This window comes from Sinohyriopsis cumingii, chromosome 7, assembly GCF_028554795.1.
Source record: "Sinohyriopsis cumingii isolate HCF-2022 chromosome 7, ASM2855479v2, whole genome shotgun sequence".
NCBI lineage: Eukaryota > Metazoa > Mollusca > Bivalvia > Unionida > Unionidae > Sinohyriopsis > Sinohyriopsis cumingii.
The window spans coordinates 10,672,267-10,699,736 of record NC_142967.1 but is presented as its reverse complement, the minus strand read 5'-3'; positions in this window follow the sequence as shown (position 1 = coordinate 10,699,736).

The window sequence follows — 27,470 nt, the reverse complement described above, 5'->3', positions numbered from 1 at the left end:
TCTAAACCATTTAAAGTTTAGGAATTTCCAAGTGGAAGCTGGTATTCTAGACTCAGATTTAAATAAATATGTCTACCTCTATTAATAATACTCTGAATAATGAATATATTCTCACAGGGAAACGTTGTCAATGCATTATGTTGTTCACAATATAAATGTCACAGTTTGGGTACATCATTAGGTTGAGCTTGGAGGACACACGGTACTAATTATACGGAAGAACTGTGAACCAGTCTAGAAATGGGTGAACAATTAATAGAGTATTTACGGGTTTGGTGGTCCATAATTGGTTAATAATGAAAATTAAAATTTTAGTAAAAATATCTTTTGAGAGCTTATCCTATATATATTTTTTTAAAAATATAGACAAAATTCTATTGATGCAATTTTAGTATTTTTACAGGCTTGACTCAGGAATACTCAATAACGAAAGTAGCACCTGATTCATTTTTTGCAGAATCAATAACATGTGTTTTATGCACCTGTAGATAAACAAAATGCCGCGGCTCTAATGGTGTTCTCCACACATAAGCTTGCACCAAGGTTAGATGTGCATGGAGAATTATAGGTCTCATCATCAGCACCCAGAAATTTTAAGTTATTGAATTTTGAATATAATAGTGTTTCCATGTGTTTACTATTGGAGTTGAATTAGTACCGTGAGTCCTGGACAAGGTAGAGTACAGTGTACAGACGAACATAAGATATTGTCATTCAGAAAAATCAACAAACAATACAAGTTTAAAATACATAACAAAATCAAAAGCCTTTAATGAAAAAGTTATTTGGTTGTTCGGGCGAAACAGTGGTTATTCGCCAATTTAAAAAAATGAGTTGGATGTTAGACAAGTTAACAATTAGGGATGTATATGCAGGTATCAGAAGATGCTGATGCTATTATTATTGTCATAGCAAAATTAGCGTAAAACCAAGCATGTATGGAAGATTTAGCTGTGAGTGTGTGAGTTGACCTGATATTTATTCACCATTATTTCAATGAAAGTTCTGTGAGAGTGTGGTCAATTCCCCTGAGAGTAGAGCAAGGAGACCAGATTATACGTCCCTTCTAGTTTCACAGGAAACTTTCTGAGTTGGAGCGAGAGGAGAAAAAGAAGACGTTGAGACCACGTGGGAGGTCTATTGTGACGTAAGCGGTTGGGTGAAGGCGTAGTATCTATCGGAAGGAAGCGTGGAAGACAGTTCCGGAACTGCAACGAGGACACCGCTCCGGTGGCCTAGTGGTTAGAAAGTTCCGCCTCGGATGCGGGAGGTCGTGGGTTCGATCCCGGGCCGATTCATACCAAAGACTTACAAAAATGGTACTAACAGCTGCTCGTTTGGTGCTCAGCATTAAGAGGTTAGTGTTAGGACTGGTCAGCCTTGTGTCATGATAATGGGATTGGGTGGTACATCATGCTACATGTCCACGGCATGATGCCCCAGTGCTAGACATCACTATAAACTGCCACACTGCACACATCGTTAAAAATCAAAATCACACACACACACACACACACACAACGGTTGGTAGGCCTACCGTTACTACAATAGCTTCTACTGTTACTATTTCTGCTGCTTCCGCTACTACTTAATAATAATAATAATAATAATAATAATAATAATAATAATAATAATTATGATAATGAGGACTTTGTATAGCGCCTAATCTTTAGAAGCTCTAAGCGCTTTACAACATTAGATAACACCTATAAGATAAATAACATATATAATGATATGATTACAAACACAAACACCATGAAACTAGAAAACATTAAAAAAAAACATGCTGAGAATATTTAAGGTAGGAAACATTATTAGGTCTTTAAGTTTGTTCTTGCAGTCGAAATAAGTGAATTTTAAGAGCACTCTTGAATGGGATCACTGTGTCTTTGTGTCTAAGTTCAGTGGGCAATTCATTCCACGTTGCTAGACCCTGGTATGCAAAAGAACGCTGTCCATATGACTTTGTTTTCATTGTGGGAATAATGAGCATACGATTGTCAGAAGATGAATGTAAGTATCTTGCTGGTGTGTACACATGGGTGAGGTCGGATAGGTATATTGGACTAAAGTCCGACAGTGAAACGTAGCACAGAGAACAAATATTGTGTTTGATTCTGGATCGAATGGATATCCAGTGTAGGGTACAGAGCAGCGGGGAGGTGTGCTCTGATCGTGGTACTCTAAGTATGATCCAAGCAGATGTGTTTTGAACTTTTTGAAGTTTTTGGAGTAGACATTGACATGAACCAGACAGAATTGAGTTACAATAGTCCAGTCTTGAAAGTACTAATGAACACACAAGTGTTTCAGTGGCATCAACTGAAAGATATTTGCGAATGGAGCTGATGCGTCTCAGCTCAAGATATGCAGCCTTGCATATGTTCATGACCAGTGGCGTCACTCGGGTTGGTGTCACCCAGTGCTGTAGCTCATGGTGTCACCCCCATGGTCCTCCTTCCGTAACAGACCATACAGAATCCTTAGTAATGTCATTTTGGTGTCACACCCTCTGATGGTGTCACCCGGTGCAGTCCGCACCCCACGCATCCCCCTAGCGACGCCACTGCTGTGCCTGCTAGTCATGTATTTAACTATGATCGGTTATCCGCTTATGAAATCCGACTAGACCGAGCAGTGTGTACTCTGTAAAATTTGCAATTTTTCATTTTGGTGTCATCCCTCTGAGATGGTGTCACCCGGTGCGGTCCGCACCCCCCGCACCACCCCCCCCGGCCCCCCCCCCAGCGACGCCACTGTTATGACATGTTGGTGCAATGTGAGAGTACTGTCCAGGGTAACACCTAGGTTTCGTACTGATTGTGTCAATTTAATGTTGGTGTTGCTAATATTTATTGTTTAAGGTAAAGGATGTGAATGAGATAGTCTTTGTGTTGTAATCAGAATGGCCTCAGTTTTATCATCGCTCATCTGCAGCTTGTTACATGTCATCCATGATTTCACATCAGAAATGCACCTCTCTACACCTTGGATGGTAGCATCAACTTCAGCTGGGTGGCTAGATTTGTATATTTGGGTGTCATCAGCATTCAACTGGTGAGACACTGGATGATGATTTATGACACTTGAGAGCGGCTGAGTTTATACAATGAAGAGAACAGGTCCAAGAACAGACCCCAGTGAAACACCACACCATAGATCAACTGGGCTGGAATGTATTCCATTTGCAGACACAATTTGTGTCCTGTTGACCAAGCAGGACTTGAACCACAGTAAGGCTGTATCATGAATGCCAAATACATGCTAGAGACGGTGAAGTAATATATCATGGTCTATTGTATCAAATGCTGCAAACAAATCAAGGAGGGTGAGGACTGTAATCTTTCCGCTATCCAAAGCAGAGAGAATGTCATTAACTACTTTTAGAAGAGTAGTTTCAGTACTGTGGCAAGGGTGATATGCAGATTGTACATTGCTAAAAAGACTGTTTGAATTCAGATGAGATACAAGCTGGGATAGAACAACCTTTTCTAAGATTTGTGATATGAATGGGAGATTAGAAACTGGGCGTTAGTTCTTTAAATCGTTATGGTCTAGTGTTGATTTCTTCAGCAGAGGCTTTACAATGGCAGTTTTGAAAAATGATGGGAATTCCCCTGATGAGAGAGAGGTATTAATAACATCAGTTAGTGAAGGCAATACTGGATCTAAGCACTCAAGCAGCAGTGATGTTGGAATTGGATCAAGTTCACATGACTTTGGTGCACTCTTTATCAGGATTGTACGTACGAAATCCATAGAGACAGGTTCAAATGCTGCTAATGGTTGCCGATCAAATTCTGTATCCCAACTGTATGGTGACGATGAGTCAATTGAAATTGTGGTGTCAAGCTTAACTCTAACGGTTTCATTGATAATTACACCGTTATGTGTACTGTTACTACTACTATTAATATTGCTACCCCTACTACACTAACTACTAGAGCTACTACTACTACTATTACTACTGTTTTTGTTATTACTATTGCTATTGATAATATCACTACTGCTACATCTATTGAAGAGACTATTATTACTTATGCTATTGTTGTTGCTATTTTTACTATTAACACTTCTACCACTATAAATGCAGCCACTACTGCTGCTGCTACTACTACCAATGATAATACTACTGTTACTGTTACTGCTACTACTACGATACCTTTACTACTACTATTGCTACTGTTACTACTATTGCTATTACTACTACTTCTTCTACTACAATTACTACTCCTACTACTAACGCTACAACTATATCTGCTACTACTGCTATTGCTATTGCTAATGATACTCCTGGTACTATATTACTACTATCACTTCCTCTACAACTATTACTACTGCTATTGGTACTACTACTTATATAACTACTGCTCCTCCTCCTCCTACTGCTGCTACTACTAGTATTATTACTATTACTGCTACTACTCTACTGCTTCTACAATTGGAGAAGCAGTGTGTGTGTGTGTGTGTGTGTGCGTGTGAGTGTGTGCTGCTACAGGAGTGATTTTAAATACATTTTGTGGAAGTCAGTCAAGAAATGCGTGTTATCTACTAGTAGTGGTACATCAATATGAATGCTGTCTGTAGGCTTTGTATATTTTCATTATTTAATAATATATGATGTAAAGTAATTAATGCCACCATTGTTATATTATCCTTAACCTAGTTTAGGTCTCCAGGTTTAATAGCTCACTGCCATGCAATGCAGCTAATCTTCATCAGTGAGATTCCTCAACATAACCTTTTTTACCTTTTGTGTAGCCTGTATTTAACCACCCCCCTGCCGCTATACAGACTTTATCTGTCTTTAATTACAGGTAAATTACGCACTAACTAAATGCTGAGGCCATCAGTCAATGTCCTTTTTGTAAACAAAATTATTGTGATTCAGAAAAACATCCTTGCCTGCAGAATTCCATTTGATTAAAACACGACTTATTGAATGACAACATGACAGGCGATCTCTGATTCTTATAAACAATGTCAAACACCGCCTGACAAATTTGTTATGTGAGCAACAAAGGCTCGCAGCTTTTACAGTAATGGCTTTGATGTTATGTTGTTTCAGTTTGTGATGTAAACCATTTAAACTGTTTTGCCCTGGTATGCTATTCGTTTTTAAATGCGCAGAAATACTTTTGTTTAAAACACATGTACGAGGAAATAGTCCACCTGAAATATCAATCAGTAACGTTATTTATTATTTCTCATAGATAAAACAAATGACGAAATGCTTCTATATCTGTACTTTTGCTATCGTTTTAGAATAACAAAGCTTATTTACTTTCGCTTTTCGAGCGAGACCTGACGAAATATAAGATTAGATTAGCAAATATATTACGCATAGGTGCGGTTTAACATGCACCCTATAACATGCAGATTTATTTGTTTTAATAATGTTTATCAAATAAATACGTACAACGCAAATCTAACTGACAACAGAGCCGATTCTAGTCTGTCGTCTCATAATGTGCCGGTATATCAGGGTCTACATTGTACGTTCTGGTTTTAAACGATTAGAAAGGATTCCTATCGGCCAATATATATATATATCGGCAGATATGGGTCTATGCTTTATACAGTAAAGAGAGTATTTGAAACAAGTTTACACATTAGATGAATTCCTAGACAATTATACACGGTATTAGACGAATTCCAAGACACAAGTTTACACGGTATTAAACGAATTCCTTGAAACAAGTTTACACTGCATTAAACGAATTCCTAGGCACAAGTTTACAAGGTATTAGATGAATTCATAGAAACAAGTTTACACGGTATTAGATGAATTCCTATACACAAGTTTACACGGTATTATGAATTTCCTAGACATAAGTTTGCACGGTATTATATGAATTCATAGACACAAGTTTACACGGTATTATATAAATTCCTAGATACTACTGAATATTAGGTTAAATTTAGGGACTTTGTTTTGCTATGGTTGCAAAGGCTACGAGATACTTATATCTATCAATCAATCTATCTATCTATCTATGTTTGTTAAAGTGCTCTTTTATCGCGTTATATGTTTAAAATCACTTTCTCCCTGTACGTGATCCCCCTGATAAGTGTTTCCCGAAGCCCTTATTTTCTTTGTAATACTGAACAATTTTGTTGTTTGTTTTAAATGAAGCGGCTAAAATAAGTATGCATGTCAGTAATATAGGAAAGTCATTATTATATGCTTTGCTCAAGGGCATTAGGTTCTTGAATTAAATATATTACTGATCCGTTTTAATCATGCCAGAGTATAATCAGTCCCTTCAGGCCGAATCCGAGTCCCACCAGTTATTACTTTTTACAATGGAACCTTTTCATCAGGCTGGATTGTACACTTTCTTTGAAAATGAGAGGATCAACACTTGAATATTAATATTAGATACAGTAATGCTTTGACATAATAAATTAAACGCTTGAACAAAGAGCCCATCTGTGCTACTGTTAATTGTTATTCTCTAGTATTTCAAGGAAATTACCCCCAACCAAACGTTTTTATTTTCTAATCTTTCATTACCAGATTTGACAATCAGCAACCTCGATTATTTTTGTGAGACCAGAAGAAAAAAGACATTCAAATGCATAATGTGAATTGATTCCGATAGCGGCTCTGGAGGGGGACGGGGAAGAGGGTGTCACAAGACTTTCCAAGAGTACAGAAGAAGTTTTCTGGGCTTCCATTAGGGGATCTATCCCACAGACCCATGCCTACTTAAGGATCCTCCCTTGATTTCCCCATGTTGTTGGGGGAATAAAAAACCAGACAGTACGTAAATCAAAGTAACAGTAAACTTGAAAAGATATCACGTATAAGTCAATGATATCACGAGTATTTAAGACATTGCTAAATAATGCACGTGCTTCCCTGGGAAAGTCGTTTACCTCCCAATATCTTGACTTGATGTAGTCAATTATGTGATACAAGTGCGATAATAAGACAAGGAACCAACTAATTATAGTTCATGTGTTCCGCGTATTCTGAGTATTTGCGGGATCCTGGAATAGGGAAATTCTTGAAATGATGGAAAGTGTTACTTGAAAATTCATAGAAACTGCACAAAGATTATCATTTACACAGAGATAATGTATTGATAATTTACATAGAGATACGTACTTATCATTGACACAGAGATATGGTGTTTATCGTTCACAGAAATGCGGTACTTATTATAATTTACGCGGAGATGCGGTGGTTATCATTTGCAGAGTCATACGGTGTTACGAGTTTAGGCTCTTAGAAAAAGTACCAGGAAGAAGTGAAGACAACAAATTTTGTAAAATTTAACAAATAATTTATTTCCCTAGAATATCAAGTGAAAAATGAGAAGAAAAAAAAGAACTTACGGTTTTAGGAATTAAATCAAAAAACAAAAAAATCCAAGAATTTAAAAAATAGAAGTTCTAGTAATAAAAAGTCCTGAATAAAACTGAGTTCGAATCCCGATGAAATCCAAAATGGAAGACGATGACGTCGTTAATAGTCAGCGAAGTGCTGCAGTATCAACAGCTTCTTGTTGAATCACAGAAAATATTATTCCAGTTTTTTAATTCTGTATAAATTTCGATAAATGTCCATTTTCCAAGAACTAATTTAGAGCACAATTATTTCCAGGGAAAAGAGTCATTTGAATTCAAAATAATTTTAAGAAAATAAAATAATTAGCCCCAAACTGGAGACAACATAAACACCTTGACGTCTCAAGTGTTAAGGCACGACTGACAATTCTTTCTCAAAACATCAGTATTAAGTCTAACTAAGACGCAAAACAGATTCCAGGATAGGGATCAACAGTCTAGAAACGGAAGTTTGTTACATGATAAATATACTGTAATCCATGTATGCCTTGCTTAACTTAATAATTCTTACTCTGAGAAAGAATAGTTTTTTTTAAAGTTCTTTCACTAAAACTGTCACTGGTTCTGAATCAAGGTCAGAAACTAGATACAGTGTTTCAATTATTAGGTGTTTACCAATGAAAATTAAAAAAGTCAGGTCAAACAGAACTTAATCCTAAAAAATCAAGTCCAATAAACACTATTACACTACAATAGCATGCAATGGAATGAAATATAAAATCAAAACTAACAAATAAACAATTAAATTAAATCAAATATACATAGCAACGGTTCTTATGATTTAAATGTAGATACGGTGCATTTCATTTACACCGAGATATGCTACTTATTCTTTACAGAGATTCGGTACATTTCATTGACACTGAGATGTGCTACTTATTCTTTACAGATATACGGTACATTCCATTTACACTGAGATGTGCTACTTATTCTTTACAGAGATACGGTACATTTCATTTACACTGAGATGTGCTACTTATTCTTTACAGAGATACGGTACATTCCATTTACACCGAGATCTGCTACTTATTCTTTACAGAGATACGGTACATTCCATTTACACCGAGATGTGCTACTTATTCTTTACAGAGATACGGTACATTTCATTTACACCGAGATGTGCTACTTATTCTTTACAGAGATACGGTACATTCCATTTACACTGAGATGTGCTACTTATTCTTTACAGAGATACGGTACATTCCATTTACACTGAGATGTGCTACTTATTCTTTACAGAGATACGGTACATTCCATTTACACTGAGATGTGCTACTTATTCTTTACAGAGATACGGTACATTCCATTTACACTGAGATGTGCTACTTATTCTTTACAGAGATACGGTACATTCCATTTACACTGAGATGTGCTACTTATTCTTTACAGAGATACGGTACATTTCATTTACACTGAGATGTGCTACTTATTCTTTACAGAGATACGGTACATTCCATTTACACTGAGATGTGCTACTTATTCTTTACAGAGATACGGTACATTCCATTTACACTGAGATGTGCTACTTATTCTTTACAGAGATACGGCACATTTCATTTACACTGAGATGTGCTACTTATTCTTTACAGAGATACGGCACATTTCATTTACACTGAGATGTGCTACTTATTCTTTACAGAGATACGGCACATTCCATTTACACTGAGATGTGCTACTTATTCTTTACAGAGATACGGCACATTTCATTTACACTGAGATATGCTACTTATTCTTTACAGAGATACGGCACATTTCATTTACACTGAGATATGCTACTTATTCTTTACAGAGATACGGCACATTTCATTTACACTGAGATATGCTACTTATTCTTTACAGAGATACGGCACATTTCATTTACACTGAGATATGCTACTTATTCTTTACAGAGATACGGTACATTTCATTTACACTGAGATATGCTACTTATTCTTTACAGAGATACGGTACATTCCATTTACACTGAGATATGCTACTTATTCTTTACAGAGATACGGTACATTTCATTTACAATGAGATATGCTACTTATTCTTTACAGAGATACGGTGCTTATCTTTTACACAGAGATATGGTAGCGATGCGCATTATAAAATTTGCAATCATAGGCTCAAAACCACTTCGTATTCCGAGTTTTACTCTCATTACTGCATGTGCGATTAAGTGTTCAGTTTTTCTTTCTCCAGAGCAATTTATATCAGCTCCCTTTCCTCCACCATGCCGATGAAAATTATAATTAAAAAATAAAATAAAATATAAACAAACATGTAGGTTTCTATACTTTGCATACCAAATTATGTCATCTAATCAACCTTTATAACCCTTGCGAACTATATCTAGCTTATAATTTACTACATTATGAAAGAAAAGCGCTACTGGGCTTTTATCTGTGTACTTGGAAACTCCTAAAGATGTGGTAGGTATCCGAGATAAAGTTCTTTGTTATTTCAACATCTTAATTTTAATGCTATCAATACTTACACATGATTACACGAAGGTCATGACTTTCAGTTGAAACTAGAGATTCGTTTGGATGATTTCAAACTCAATATTCGAATTTACCTCCCCCCTTTAAAGGAATGCTAATTAATGATATGTAAAAAGAAAATGTTTTTTTTTTTGTTGTTGTTGTTGTTAGAATCTTTAAAAATGATAGTTTGACTTTGAGGAGGTTATGGTACAAAAACTTGATTTTAACAATCATTCAAATTAAATACTTTAAATTTATTATCCACTATACTACTGTAGATGTAACAATTACAAACTTGAAAATATTTTTCATAATGAAAGTAAAACCCTTGAATCTATCATTTGACTACGATTGCTGTGCGTATCATTCTTACTGATCTATCAAAATAATCAGCCCACAGATCTATGCTTGTTTGCTGGCATAGATTGAATCCAAGATAATATGTTCAAGATGGATATTTCGATTGAGTTCTATTGATTTGTATGAATAGCATCAACACTGAAAGGTTTAGTAAATAGATTGATAATACTCATAATCAACTAAGAACGTAGCGACCACATTCAATCCCGTGTGCTGATAATTGTCATATAAGCGATGATTAAGCAAATCCAGTTTAACTTAGCACTAAGTGACCGAACGGTAATTTAAACAGAGTTTTGTCAAGATTTGAATTTGTTCTCAATTCCATTGCAAAGGATCAAAAAGAACTTTTCTACAGATGTATATTTCCAAGCATATAAAATTTGTCATTGAAGTGTTAATTGATAGATTGACTGGTTGATTGTTTACTTATGCTTCCGTTTATTTTTTATAATTTGATCCATCTTCCATTTTCAAATGAAAGTTTCGGAGTTGCACATTAATAATCATGTATCGTGAAAATGAATACTCCAACAAATATTATCAGATAACACAGTCTCAGTGCCTGTGCGAGCAGATATACACGATGTCAATGTATGTCTTGTTGTTGGATATACACAATGTCAGTGTATGTCCTATCAGATATACACGATATCCGTGTATATCCTATCATATATCAGTTTTTGTCCTATCAGATATACACAATGTCCGTGTATATCCTATCAGATATCAGTCTTTGTCCTATCAGATATACACGATGTCAGTGTATGTCCTATCAGATATACACAATGTCCGTGTATGTCTTGTTGTTGGATATACACATTGTCAGTGTATGTCCTTAAAATTCTGAATAAACTTTAGTGGAAATCCAAATTAAATCCAAGGCTGGAAGTGTTGTTGTGCATGTGGTGGCCCGTGTAGTGATGATGTGCCAAGAGTCTTTTGTCGGATCACAATGCTACATTCCAAGAATATATCCTTATTTGAAAGTTCACTAGAAATTCAAGTCTTTATTTCCAAGAATGTGATTTTTAAAAGCACTTTGTATTTCCAGAGAAGAATCACTTGAATTAATAATTTTGTAAATAAAATTCCAGCCCAAATGAATTACAGGACACAACAATAACACAACTGATTCTGCAAATTAAATATACATAACAATATAATATACACAATGTCAGTACATGTGGCACTATCAGCTATATACAATGTCAGTGTCTGTCCTATCAGATATGTGACTGGGTGGAACATCATGCTATATGTGTGTGGCATGATGCCCCAGTGCTAGACATCACCATAAATTGCCACACTGCAGACCTCGTAACGATATGTCTGAAAAATTGTTAAAGCTACGTTTAAAGTCCAAATTACACACACAAACACACACACAATATATATATATATATATATATATATATATATATATATATATATATATATATATATATATATATATATGGTGTGTGTATAATGTCAGTGTATGTCCTATTATCACATAAAAAAATGTCAGTGTATATCCTACAAGATATACACTACGCTAGTGCCTGTCCTTTCAGATATACACAGTGTCAGTATATGATATAATGAGGATATTTAATACCCGTTTATCGTCCGCATGAACGCACAAAGGTATCATGGATGGTTCTAAGTAACATTGAATTTTTGGGGATAATTACGACCTTAGGGGCCTAGTCACTACAGCACGGAAAACTCTACGTACAGTCGTGGGTTGTGTTCAAGGCAAGAGAAAGGCCTTATACGTTTATGACGGAACATAAACGTGAGAAATAGGTTGAGGTCATTCGATATCACAACCTTATTTTGTCGAACAATGTGTACACCTATGATTGTGAATGTGTTCGAAGGTTGAGATTGAGGCAGACGATTACGTTCTGAGTTTAGGTGTAACAAGCAGCAAGGACCTGTACCAAACATTGAGAGATCTGGGACACATACGTTACTAGAGTGACTTTGAAAATTTGAAAATTGGAAGAACTATACAAATATATAAATGATAATTGCTTTTAGGAATGTTGTACTATGTTTTATATCTTAGGATTTTGTGAAAGATATATAGACTTTTGAAAAGACTTTGATGGTTTTCCCCCTCAGGTAACATTTGTTTCCGTAACGCAATAGCAAAAGATTGAAAGGGTCGCCATTCAAGTGTACTATGTGGTTTTTGCGAAGAAAAGATCCGATAAGAATTTTCGAGGAGCTTAAATATTGCATTTTATAATATATTTCATTTTGAGATATTGAAATACATACGTGGGATAAAGATAATACCGACACGGTGGCGATACAAGTTTTGGAACTACTTTTTTCCCATTTAGGAAATATATATGTCCTTATGTGTGTTATTAAAATCTGTATTTCCATATTTAGGGCAATTTCATCTCTCTCTCTCTCTCTCTCTCTCTCTCTCTCTCTCTCTCTCTCTCTCAGGACGAACAGACCCTAAACTGTGTTAAGACTGTAGGCACCATAAAAATGCATGAAAATAGAAAGCAATCTTCAAGTATTAACTTTATAAAATTAGTTTTCCAAATGAATCCTGCAAATTATTAGTGACTGAACTTGCAGGAACTGTTGCTATTAGATATTCAGTGACCCATACAATATGCCTTTTACACTCAATAACGAAAGGACAAATGTCTTAGAAAGAAATCTTGGTTAAACAATGTAATAATATTGCTTAAGTAGCGATTCTATCTCTCAACATGATCATAGTCATGTTTGAAAACGATGGAAAATAGGGCATTGATGAGTGTTGATTGCAAACCGAAATGTTGTGACAATCGAAAACTGGGTATAGCGTCTCCTAGTGAACTAGACTGCTTCCAAAACCAAATATTAATGTTTCAGTGCATACATGCACAAAATAAAGAACTCAGATCCATAAAATAAAATCACAATCATTAAAATCTTTTGTTTAGAGATGATTTACTCTGAAATCTGTATGATGTAACGCTCTGTGACATTCCTCTGCATATTATTACCCCAACAGTGTTTTCTTTATTAATTAATTTTCAGCTTGCTCCATTAATACATTTCCAGTGTACCCTTTTCAAGTGCTGATCACAGTGTCCATTGAATTTAATGTTGGTTCATGTGTTTCTTTCGCTAAGCAATGAATGTGTGTGTGTATGTGTGTGTGTATGTGATGCGTAAGGGTATATGTGTATACACATATCGTGAGCAAATATATATTTTGTATGTTGAAATCTCTATCTATATATGTATATGTATATATATGTATGTATTGTCTTGATTGAATGTACACGCCATAGACTTAAATAGAAGTGTTTCTCTTTGTTGATATCCATTCTTCATAATGCAGACACCCAAATTAATTGTTATTATTATACATATTTTGTTCCACCTGCGTCGGGCCTGTTAGGCAGCAACGTTTTTAAAGAAAATGATCAGATTTTAAGGGTAAATACAGTTTCCAGCATTGAAAATACTCTGATGTAACGTTTGACTTGACTTTTTTAATTTTCAAAGTTGGATATGTTTCCTTTGGTGCTCATGTAAACGTTGGGTGTGTCAAAACACAGAACATCGGCCGTACATAAATTATGACGGCAAGTGATGCTTGCAAACAGGGCATTTATTGGCAATATGGCTAATCCATCACAACTGAATTCAATCGCCTAAGTGATTCTTCAAACTTATAACAAGCAGACAGAATGAAAAGAAGAAAAGCAGACTAAAAACTCTGGTATATCAAAGTTAGCCAATTGTCACAGTTTGGTAACGAATGGAAATATTTAACCTTCCGTGCCATGGTTTAAAAAGTGTTGTCTGATGTGAAATTGCTGAGAATTATTTATCAGCCTGTATCTCGGAATGTTGTATGTGATTAATCAGTTCGTCGACGTTGTAACGTCAGTTTGTAGCGTTACGATTAGCCGTATACATTAACAGTTTACAGACAAAGAAAAGATACTACAAAGATTGGCATATCTCTTTGACAACATCCTTAATCAACAATCATCTTGCTGATTTCTTTCTTGAAAAGGAATTTGTTTGCGCGTTACAAAAGGCGTTCCCTAATGTTCATATTACACACACACACACACACACACACATTTACATACATACATACATACATGCATGAATGCATGCATCCATCCATACATACATACACACACACACATACAGACATACACACACACATACATGCATACATACATACATACATACATGCACACATACATACATACATACATACATACATACATACACACACACATACATACATACATACATACATACATACACACACATGCATGCATACATACATACATATATACATACATACATACATACATACACACACACACACATACATACATACTTGCATGCATACATACATACATACATACATACATACATACATACATACATACATACATACATACATGCATGCATACATACATACATATAATCTTAAAAGGCATACTATGCATTAATAAAAAATAATAAGAATCATGTACATAGATTTAAACGGTTTACCCGCTTCATTATTCGTATTTGAATACTAATGGCTTGCCTTGACCCAGTTGTTGTAAAACAATTTAAACAACAATATCATAAACACGACAATGAAGAATTAGGTGAGTTCTATTTACAAAGAATTTTTGGCGGCTCGCCATTTTGCGTAAGACATAATGTGCATGAACATTTTGAATTGTGTTTAGAATCAACTGTGTAATTTTAGAACCGAGATCATTTTCTAAAAAAGATAACAAAAACACGAGATAACTTGAATGGCATGTATCTTTCTATAACGCGTAATTTACCGATAATATATGATAATTACAGTCTGTATGGGTTAATTTACTGGTAATATAGGATAATTACAGTCTGTATCTATATGACTTCTTTTTATGAAATAGTTCCATGTTTCATGTACATAACAGAAACAGTTTCGTTAATATGTATTATCAGCGTCAGATTGGTACAATTGATGTTGTTTGATCCACGTTAAAAAGTCACACCCATAATCCTGACTTTACAAACTCGGGAAGGAAATTTCATATCACTAGTACAGTAATATCTATATTATATATTTTGTATGCATCAAGAGCCCAGAATAAATCCTTAGCATTCCGGACTGTGCAAACATATGTATCAATATCCACCATACTTTGTGATATACCTGTAAAACCTTATCTTGAGTAGGATCGAATGTCGATTTAAAATCGAATACTAAATACAGTTTTTAACATTTGTATTATGTTCTTTTGTTGGGCCATGCGTGCAGACAGCACTGTACATTTTTATAATGCATCAGTGTGAACCACACAGTGAGATCCTACCAATTATTATTATGCTCATTTTTTTCTCCGTTAACTTTACATTGTCAGAATCGTGCAATATTACCCTATACTGAACTCGCGTGCAAATACACATATTGCATTCACGTGCATAAAGGAACTACTTTCTATTGTAAACGAATAATGGACGCAGAAGCCAGCACTTTTTATATGTAAACAAATCATGTACACTCGCGTAGTAGACGCTTTACGTTTTGGTTGTTGAAATTTGTTTCTGAATGAAGTAAAGCAGATGTTTCGTGGACTGCCACATACCAGCTGCTTTGGCACATTCTGCGATAACTTTCTTGATACAATGTTTCAGATTTAGGTTAGCTATACAACATACACAATAACATGTCCTTACAAATAACATACAAGTGACAAGGCATATACTGTCTTCTTTAGCTGGTGATAAAAATGGCAAAAAATATACTCACAGTTTTACATCCTGAATTTCCTCAAAATGTACTTTCTTAGTTATGCAAATCCGAATTACATGAGCCATGTCATACGTTCTCAATACTGTAATTTCGAATATAAGTGAAATTACATCCTCCTTACTGCACTCAAAATGAAATAAGCATTCAATTTCATAGCGTCTTTTTGATAATTGCAATTGAAAGACTTCATATTTTCCCCACATTATGATTTCAAACATTCAGTGACAGAAACAGAAACACATTTGCAGATGTCAACACGCTTCTTCCTCGCTTCTTCAATCCGATGTATTTCATGTAGAATTGTCACATATAAATCCAGATCATAATCACGAAATTTCGTAGAATCGAAAAAAAAACGAAACAAACAAAATCTATTCATTCCAGATCAAATGGAAAAGTTGTTGCAATGTGCATTCATTCACAATATGACTCCAAATTTCAATTTTAACTAGACACGCCATTTTCTTTCGAAAGTTATGTCGAGCGCGCGAATAAGTTCAAATTTATGTGGGCGGAGTTATGTCCGCAGTAATAATGTTGTTGTTGTGTAATGATGAATCTGCGCTTGTGTATTTAGTTTGGAATACGGCATACATTCAGTTACTTTGTTTCTTGCAGTGTATTTTGTTGATATAATTAAGCATTAGGTAGAATAAAAAGAATGAGCGTATAATAAAGAGGTTACTGCACTTGTATGGGAAAATATGAACTCGTTTTGTCGGATGGATATACTGCACTCCCAAGGTCGTGCAGTATTTCCATTCGAAAACCTCGTTCATATTTTCCCATACAAATGCAGTAACCTATAAATACTGTCAAAGAGACCTAAACATCATTGTGTAATATAGCATGCCAAGCTATTCTAACATTAACTTATATACGTAAACAGGATAAATCATTATGTAATACAGTATCCCATGTCAAGTCTAACACGCATGCGACAACATGATAAAGCGTACATTTATAATATGTTGCACTGAGACGATAAAGATCCGCTAAGGGGTCTATTGAATAATGTGTGAAACGATTCTTCTTCTGTCAAATAAGGCAGAAAGCACTCGAGATTCACAAGAATGTATCAACCGTGGTTCACGCCAGGACTATGGCCTGAACATGTACCGTGGATTTCTAGATTACAAAGCCGGCATCTTGACAAAATGGATGAAGCAATCTCACAATCTTTATCTTTTGCAAAAACTCAAAATTCATCGACCTAAACCAAAATAACATAGCAAGCGAACTCACAAAGGCCCACAGAGGGGAGTTCTCTATCATCAGACCCAACACAAACTATATAATAATCAGATGCAACACAATCCAGCAAGTAAATAAGTATATGGAAATTGACCAAATCGCAAAAATTAGAGTTGCTATAACTAGACATGCAGCACTAAAAGGAAACACGGAAAATAGGAAACCTACACTAACTGCAAACACTATTACTGAGATCAATCAAAACATAACCCAAAACAGTACAGAAACTAAATACAAAAAAGTCCTTAGGCTGCCCAGAGAACAACAACTCAAAACAATCAAACATCTCGAAGAAGACCTTGCATATTACGGGTTTAATATAAACAGGGTATACAAACTCAAGAATTCCCGAAAACAGGAAACACCAATGGCTATAATCGAATTAAATACCCACCAAAAACCAATGGTAAGATTAGGTCCCTACGGAAAGCTATACAAACTGGTAAACTTCAAAAACAAACCACGCTTTTGCGGAGACTGCAAAGGGTGGGGCCACTTCACTAGCTCTTGCAAAAACAATTCAAAATGCGACCAGTGTGGGGGCACACATAAGGGGTGGTGCAGGAAAAGAAATAAAATGCGCTAACTGTGCAGGACCTCACTACCCTACATCATATTAATGCCCCCTAAGTGCTCGTGAATTTGCAATAGTACAACATATAGATTCGAACCACACATCATATAAAGAAGCAAGACTAAATATCATTAAAAATCCGAACCAAACCCCCCCCCCCTCGAAACCACAAATTCAGTACTGAACATTGCCACCAATCAAACAAAACAGACCCCACCCCAATAAAAATACCACTAGCCAAAATGAGTATAAAGAAACCAGGAAAACTAACATAAGCAAAACAGCACCAACTGAACCAAACACACTCCCTACAATAACTTCTAGTAGGCCTTATAATAATAATCAGGCACCCAGATATCAAACAAACCAATTACCCAAATCCACTAGCACACCAGAGAAAAGGAATAATCAAGCCACCGAATCAAATAGGTACTCTACAAATGTTGTCCTCCGGTTAATTAGTGAATTTGCTGTACAAAATACAAGGAATGATCATGTCCCAATCGACTTGACGCATCAAGTGCTAACCAAATTAATAAACAAATTCTTTCCCAATCAAAATTCGAGATCATAGTAAACCATACCAAATCATAACAATAGTAAATATCAATAATCAATATGTATCCCACTCAACGTAAATGATTGATAATGTGGCAGTGAAACTGCCGTGGGATCACTAAGAATATCCCCGAGCTAATCCAAAGAATAAACTCCGACAAAACTAAACCTGACATTATCTGCTTACAAGAGACCCATCTTACTCAGGCCCCTAAGACCACCCCCAAAATTCCAGGGTACTCAACTGTATATACTAAAAATAGAACAAACGTAAATTAAAACGGGGGCTAGCAACTTATATTACTGACTCACTTCCAAACACCTCAGACGTTACCCCAGATAAAAACCAAGACGCACCTGAATAAATAGAAATTCAAACCATCATGATTAAAACTGGCCAGCATGCTATAAGACAGCTAAACGTATATGACCCAGGGGAAGATAATCCTACAGCAATCACTCACTATACGAAAATGAGCACTGACAAAAAGGAAAATCTTATCATATGCAGGGATCTTAACGCCCATAACGTAAGATTGGGAGGAATAACGCAAAACCTAAGGGGAAAACTACTTGAAAAATTGACACCCGAATCCAATCTAGTTATCCTTAACAATGGAGCAGGAACAAGATTAGACCCCATCAAAGTTGCACTATCAGCTATCAACCTCACAATAGTCACTCCTAAAATACCATATAGAAAGCAACAACTACATTGCAGAAACACAAAGCGGCTTTCGCAACAAAAGATCCGCCCTGGACCAATCGTTCGGACTCGAAGCAAGTATCAAGCTAGCATTTAATGCGAAACGCAAATGAAATATACATCTAATCGCAGTATTTCTCGATCTAGAAAAAGCATTCGATTTGGTCTGGACAAAAGGTCTTATTGCGAACCTTAATCTATACGAAATAACTGTCCGCATACATAACTGGATAGCAGACTTCCTAACAGATCGGAAGATACTGACAAATGTAGGGAATCAATATATAATATGCTTAGCTCCACTTTATTCAACATCATGGTAAACGACATTGACACTATAATTAAAAATAAGGTAGATCTATCCCAATTTGGTGACGATAGTAAGATTTGGAAAGCAGGCAGTCCAAACAGCGAAACAGTCATAGGGCAAATACAAGACAGTCTTTAACCAAATGGGTCGGTGGGAAGATAAATGGGGTTTTAAAATATCCAACACTAAAACAGAAGCCATTATCTTCTCGCCACACAACAGAAATACTATAGAATACCATAAATTGCATATACAAGGGAAAATAATAAAATTTGTCAAAATAGCCAAATTCATAGGAATGTTCCTTGACGAAAACCTAACATGGAAACACCACATTAAAGAGGTCACCCAAAAATGTAAAGCTGATCTAAGTCTATTAAGAAACCTCAAGGGAACTACATGGGAGCCAACCAAGAAACGCTTTTAACAATATATAAGGCACTTATGAGAGCAAAAATAGATAACGGATGCCAAGTCTATGCATCAGCTAACCAAACATCAATTAGTAAACTTGATTCCATACAACATAAGGCACCAATCATTTGCACTGGAGCACTAAACTCAACCTCCCTATAAGAGCTCCAAATACTGACAGGAGAGATACCACTGCAACTAAGAAGAAACGAAAGCATATTAAGATATGCTGCACGAGTTTCGATCCACAAAACAAGCCACCCCACCAGGAAAATTATCCAACAAAGTAATATCCCTTTCATTAGAATACTGAAACCAGAACCACCAGGTGCAAAAACAAAAATTCATGAACTAACTAAAGATCTTATCCTACCCACTCTACAAGCTGAACAATACAGTTACCCCGACCCAACACCATGGACAGGAGGTAACCCTAATTGTAACACAATAGCCCTTACTTATGGCAACAAGCAAGACCAGGTACATGATATAGGACAAAACTATTAGCCGAGCTAGAAGAAAAATACATAGGGTACACCAAAATATACACCGATGGCTCAAAACTTACAAACCCGTACAAAACTGATGCGGCAATAGTAACCCCTGAAACCAACAGAATTCGGAGCTAGATTACCCGACACCTGCTCCATTTACACAGCCGAATTCCGGGCCATTATTGAAACTCTAAAATGGATCCAGCTAACAAACACTAGACAAGCAGTTATGATTAGCGACTCCCTTAGCGTCATCAATTCGATTAAATCAAACCACTCTATCACAAGAAGCAACTTCCTGAAGGAAACCAACCACTTAATTAAACAACTGCTAAATAACAAACATAAAATAGAGTTCATGTGGGTGCCCTCCCATATCGGACTAGCAGGTAACGATAAAGCAGACCAAGTAGCTAAACAATATCTCCATGAACCTGACTCAATAGGATTATACTATAGCGTCCAAGAACTGTATAGCATCATCAGAATTAAAATCGACAATAAGTGGCAACAACAATGGGATAGCAGCAAAAAGGGACTCAAGCTATACTCTATACTTAATTAAGGTCGTAAGACATACCAACCCACCACAACTCGTTAGAAGTCAGGATCAAAATCTTATCAATAGGATACTAATAGGCAAAATTAAATTAACCAGCAGCTTTAGGAAATATTTGACAATCAACATAAACTCAAATGGCGAATGCCCACACTGTCCACTCTAAGAAGATTTAGAACACGTTTTTAACACCTGCCATAAGTATGGAACCCAAAGAATTAGGTTTAGGACTAAACAACATAAAATAGGTCCCCACCGACCTATCCAGATTTCCTCAAAGAACAAAACTTAAATAAGGACATTACTTACAAAAATAGTATAAACGTCCTCACCGACATTGGGAAAAAAGGGGGGTTTAAACAAAAGTGTATGACCCGCTAAACAATAAATAAATACCATTCAATTAATTACAACTAGGGGACAAACTAACAAACTAAATGTAATGAACAACAAGACCAGATGTCTTTGACATGTTGACATGTCTTAGCCACCCGAGTATTCGGCGGATATATCTGTCTTATCAAAATAGATTTAGCCTGAAAATAACATCACATAAATAACTCTATCACATGCTAGGATAATAATCAAAACAAAATAAGTCCAAGCCTACCAAAACTAGTAGACAGGCTAACAAACTTAAAATTCGGGAATAAATAAGAACAGATGTCTTTGACAAGCCTTAGCGACCCGAGTATTGGGCAAAGATATATGTCTTATCAAAATAGATTTAGCCTGAAATTAAAATAATATCACATAAATAAAACAAAATAGGAACAATTATCACAACTAGTAGACAGGCTAATACACTTAAAATTAGGGAATAAATAAGATCAAATGTCTTTGACATGTCTGAGCGACCCGAGTATTCGGCAAAGATATCTATCTTAATCAAACAGACTTAGCCTGAAAATAAAATGACAGCATACTAATAGCTTCATCCACAAAACTAGGAAAATAAATCAAACATAAAGATAGCTTAGCAAGTACAAAGCCGAACCCTAAACCAACACATATAGAAACAAATATATTGCGATACTCCTTAATCTAAATTTTAAAAAAATTATTTTCTTGTATTTGTTTTTCTTTCTTTACATTTGTTTTGAAATTAATTATTTTTCTAGGGCACCACAATCCTACAACATGAAATTAAGAACACTAACATCTTTTCCTACGCAGATTATATGTAGTACAACAAACGCAACTGCATTAAGGCACAACATCTCGAGGCACTAAAAACAATTAGAACACCTAAATAAGACCACACAAAAACTAGAATATATAAGGTGGTCTAAAAAGCCAACAGGCCTCGCTGCACAAGGCGGCAAAGTCTATCAAGATAGGAAGACTTACTATAACCCCAAAATTAATACCTATTAGGTGGTCTAACCCCCAAGGACCATCATGCCCTGCTGCACAATGCGGCAACCAAATACCTAGCGAAACTAGTTAGGACCCTAAACTTAAGAATACATGAGGTGATCCAAACCCCAAGGACCATCAGGCCCAGCTGCACAAAGCGGCGCACTATTAAGCCTAGGAAAGTTGAAATAGCCATACACAAAAGGGTGAACCCAAACCAAGAACAACCCCACCCAAATCAGACTCAATAGATAAAGTTTAAATAACCCTATAGACTATCACTAAGCGGTCACTGGTGCGGCACTATCTTTAAATAAAGGCACAGAATATCTCTCCAAAACCCGTCAAGACGACAATTCATTAACTCTTTGGCAAGGGAGTCAAAAATTTTATACCCTGGATAAACCAAAGTGCCTTCCTAGTGAGCAGGCTCCTCCCTGACCGAACCTTCCTCCTCGCCACTGCAGGACATTAAATTAATAAACGTGCATAGCACATATTAAATACATGAATGGAGAGGCACTTTTTCCTATCTTCATGAACAATTAATTAACCCTCCACATGGGAATAAAAACCGAGGTGTCCCGATGTAACGTCATTATGGCGACCAATCACTACTGGCGTCACATACTGCTTGGTTGACACCTAGCGCAGCTAATGCAGACTGAATTGCTACCTTTAACTCGAGTGTGTGCTGGGTGTATCCTCACTCGAGTATAGCCTTACATTCAGGTCGCTAGGGTCTATGAAGCCAGTCATACTGACCCAAGACCAGACGGCTCAGTTAAATAGTGCCTTTTATGCACGGTAAATGCCTAGGGGATGAGGCTCTACTTCCTTCCCCCGGGATCAATTAAATAGTCCGCTTATGGACATTAACCAGACGTACATGCCTGTATGGGCGAAAACGTCTATAATTTAAATTAAATGATGATGATGATGATGAAATGGGTGAAGAGTAAACCGTTTAATTACGGCAAATTTCTTCCATTTTCCAGCTTCTATTAATCACATGTGATTTTTATTCACATTCAGCCGTATGACCGTTAGCAAATATAAATATATACGAGGGGATTTAGCAAGTTCTGACTAGCTATTAGTGTTCTGTACACCATTGTTCTTAAGTAGTGAAAAGCAGGCTAATGCATCCACTCATATTATTCCCCGTGAACCTCTCTACACACTTTCTCAAAGTGTACATAATACACAATAAACGTGCGCAAGAATAAAACCATGGTTAAATTTCAAGTGAAAAGTGACCGTACGTTTGTGTGTGTACGCTATTGTTTTAGCCTGGGGGTTTCCAGACACCCTGGCAACCACATACACCCCCTAATCCGGCCTTAAATGCCAATTTGTTTTTTATTTATGGAATGTTGTTATACACTGGAAATCTGCGCTTCCAACCGCACGACGGCTTTCAGACACAACTCACTTGCAGCTAAATTAGGGCTGTATGAAGGATGTGGCAAAACTTAGATGTGTGCTCCTTCAGAAGTATGTCACGATGGCGGATGTACATTTTCTCAGTCTTTTGTACCGGTGGGAGAACGAGTGGTTTATTAGTGTTCCACAACTTTGGCGAGACTTTGTGGGAATAAAAATGTCCACTGACACTAGCAGATTCAGGTACAGGTACATGGCTGACAGTATACCCTACATTGAAAATATAATTTGAATAGAACTTTATTGACATTATATTAATATTTCATCAACCGTGGCAATCTCATTATCTCTAGTCACCCTTTTCACATTTGGCGATCAATTGTTGGGCGATTTCAACCCAAGTCTGTTTTTGATCAGTCGTCAACAAATGCGGGACTCGTCTTGTACAAACCATTCTGAGCATCAAATGATTCTCTAATATACGATAAACAGCTGACAATTTAATGCCCGTGATAGTATGAATGTAGTTCACTTTGTATAAGGCATCTTCATCATTTAATACAAATATATTCCACTGTATCTTGAGCATCTTCATCATTTAATATAAACATATTCCACTGTGTACTGTGTATCTTCATCATTTAATATAAATATATTCCACTGTGTCTTGAGCATCTTCATCATTTAATATAAATATATTCCATTGTGTCTTGAGCATCTTCATTATTTAATATAAATATATTCCATTGTGTCTTGAGCATCTTCATTATTTAATATAAATATATTCCACTGTGTCTTGAGCATCTTTATCATTTAATATAAATATATTCCACTGTGTATTGAGCATTCTCGTCATTTAATGTTTATACCACTGTGCATTGAGCATTGTCATAATTTAATATAAATATATTCCACTATGTCTTGAGCATCTTCATCATTTATTATAAATATATTCCACTGTGTCTTGAGCATCTTCATCATTTAATGTATATCCCAGCTAACAATTCCACGTTGCAGCAACGTTGCAGTAAGGTTGTGGCAACGTTGTCATATAACTTTGTGGCAACGTGATTTGGTGAAGTTGCTGGAATGGTGCTACAACGTTGTTGTTTAACGTTATAAAATAACCTTCATACAACATTCGTACAACATTAAAAACATATATGGAAATCTGATGAAAGCTGCTTGTATTTCTGAAACACATATTCCCCACTGCTGACAAGAATTTAAAAAATCGCCAACATTACAAAACTGTCAACATTACCATCCATCTAGGAGTTGCGATAGTAGGAATTTCAAGACTGCCATTGTCGCTGTATTAGGTGTTGGTTCTGCACCATTTTCATTTATGACAAACCAAACATCACCAGTCATTTAACCATAATGATAATAGTAGCGATAATATGCCAGGGTACACTAATTGTTCCAACATTGTACAAATTTGTACTCTGCAGGCAATGATGCGTGACAACTCTCACAAATTAGTTCAAAGTGGCACACGTAAAATTGCACTCTGCACAATAAAGAAATTCTTAATTATCTGTTCATACACTGAAAAAGAATATTAGATAAAATAGTACGGATACTTATTTAATAAAAATACATACGTTCGTTCTAAAGTATGCAATCAATGTCAGTGCAGGTGTTATATTGGTTTATATGCCAACGTTGCTTTCTGTTCATAGTATCAAATCCTCTGGTTTGGTAGTTTTACTAACAGTCATTACAGCAGGGACTTCCATTAGATTCAAATGTGGCAGGTAAGTTGACAAAGTAGGCGGAGTGTTGGGGGGTCCTACCCCAATGGGGATAATACATTTTTTTTTAAAGCTGCTGTGTTTAAAGTAAAAGTAGATGGGCAAATCACATGGCTTTTGCCTGATAAGAAATGCCTTGAATTTACAGACTGAAGGTTCAGACGTTTGTTTTTAAGAGACAAAAATGTAAATTGGAAACAATGCAACATATATTTTATATCACTTTTTATTTATTGTCTAGATTTAATTAAGATTACGAATCAGAATCAGTCTCCTCCACTCTAAATTGTATGTGTTTCTTCTTCTGCTCATGCACCTGCAAATTAAAAAATAATTTGAATGCTTAAATAAAGTCACATATCATCTCAGAACCGCTTACATATTTAGAAGTCACATTAACTAGCATTATGAAACTTTATAAAACTTTCTTCACTGCACTTGTGTGTCCCTTAATACTGTTAAGCCAAGTTACAAGGTAACTTTGCATTTACTTGTCATTTCAGGCAAGTGGAAGGTGAAATCAATTTACGCAAAGATGAATTTATTTTGTCCAAATATTTCATGTCAATAAAAATTCCAAATGGAAGCACTTGCCCGATCAGATAAGATGGATGTAAATTGTTAGCTGTACTCAAGCTTTGATAGTCCTGGGAATTATGATAAGCTGATTTTGTTTTCAATTTAGAAATGCATCCGCTTTGCAAATACCATGCTTTTAAAGACAAAATGGAATCCAATATTGATGAAATAAGAGTCAAATTGCTAACCTTGTATTTTAATCCTTAGGAGGGTCAGCTGCTCCTGATGATTCTCAATACTTGTGTCCAGTTTCTTCATAAGTACACTGAGCATGAAATCTGTATAAGATTTATAATACCATAAGCATCTGTTTTCAAAGATCAAAATCATTACTATTAACTCCTTGTAAAGATTTGTACAGTGAACATGAGTTTAACAAAGAAAAATAGTTACGAACTGAAATACGTGCTTTTTGTACAATTTAATTGAAACGAAAAGTAACTTACTGTCAGTGGAACCCTGTATTTTTTTACTCCCTGGTCGTGTTGTTTCACTACTGGTGTCTGTAAAGGTTGCATTCAATGTATATGGTTTTGGCGTCAGACTTAGAGATGACAATGTGTATCTAAGAAATGAAAATAAAAAAAAGCCAGTGGAATGATGAACAGAGTAGACACATCACTGAAAAAAGAATCCATTGTAAATATTGTTTATATGTACAATTAAGTCTTGTACAGTAAGTTTTATTACCTATAATTTAACTAATTACACATCTCACAATGTTCAGAAATAACAGTGTCTAAGCAACGACAACTTATGCTTTCATGTCATAATTTTCCATTTCCAAACATAATTAGATACTGACTCAATGAATATGGCCTTAGTATTGAAGACTAACATTTATAATGTCTACAAGTTGACAAGACTAATATCATCTGAAGTGACAACACACCAATGAGTCTCATGTGCATTGAAACATAAACGTTTTTAGATGCTGCAAAATGCATTTTTATTTTGCTGCTGCAAATTACCCAACATTTTATAACACAAAGCAGTTCTATTACCTTAGATTAGAATTGAATTCATGAATACAACGTATAGTTGACTTACTCATATTTAGAGAGTAGTAAATGAAATGAGAATATATACATGTAAACATCTGTAATACTTGTTTCGTTATTACACTGGTCAACAGTGAAATCATTACTGACTTGAAAAGGCCCTAATCTGTAGTATTTTGGTGTGCCGAACACGAATATAACCGTGAAAAATTTGTATTGGCTCTCGTTTTGAAGATATTCATATACCTCATTTTCTATGTTTCACTGTGTAAATTTCTCCAGTAGGACTGCAGCAACATCCGGAATAATGATGTAACATTGCATAATACCATCATGCTCACATCATCCACAGTTGATTGCATCATTTTCTGATGCAATGCAATACTAATGCCATGCGGCTGCTGAAGTAAGTTGACGTCAGCAGTGTACTATACATGTGTAGGCCTATTATACTAATGCCAGGCGGCTGCTGAAGCTGACGTAAGCAGTGTACTATATAAAGCCCAATCAGATAGGTTCAGCATTTAAAATATTTTAGACGTTGTGCGAGACAGTTCAAGCTACT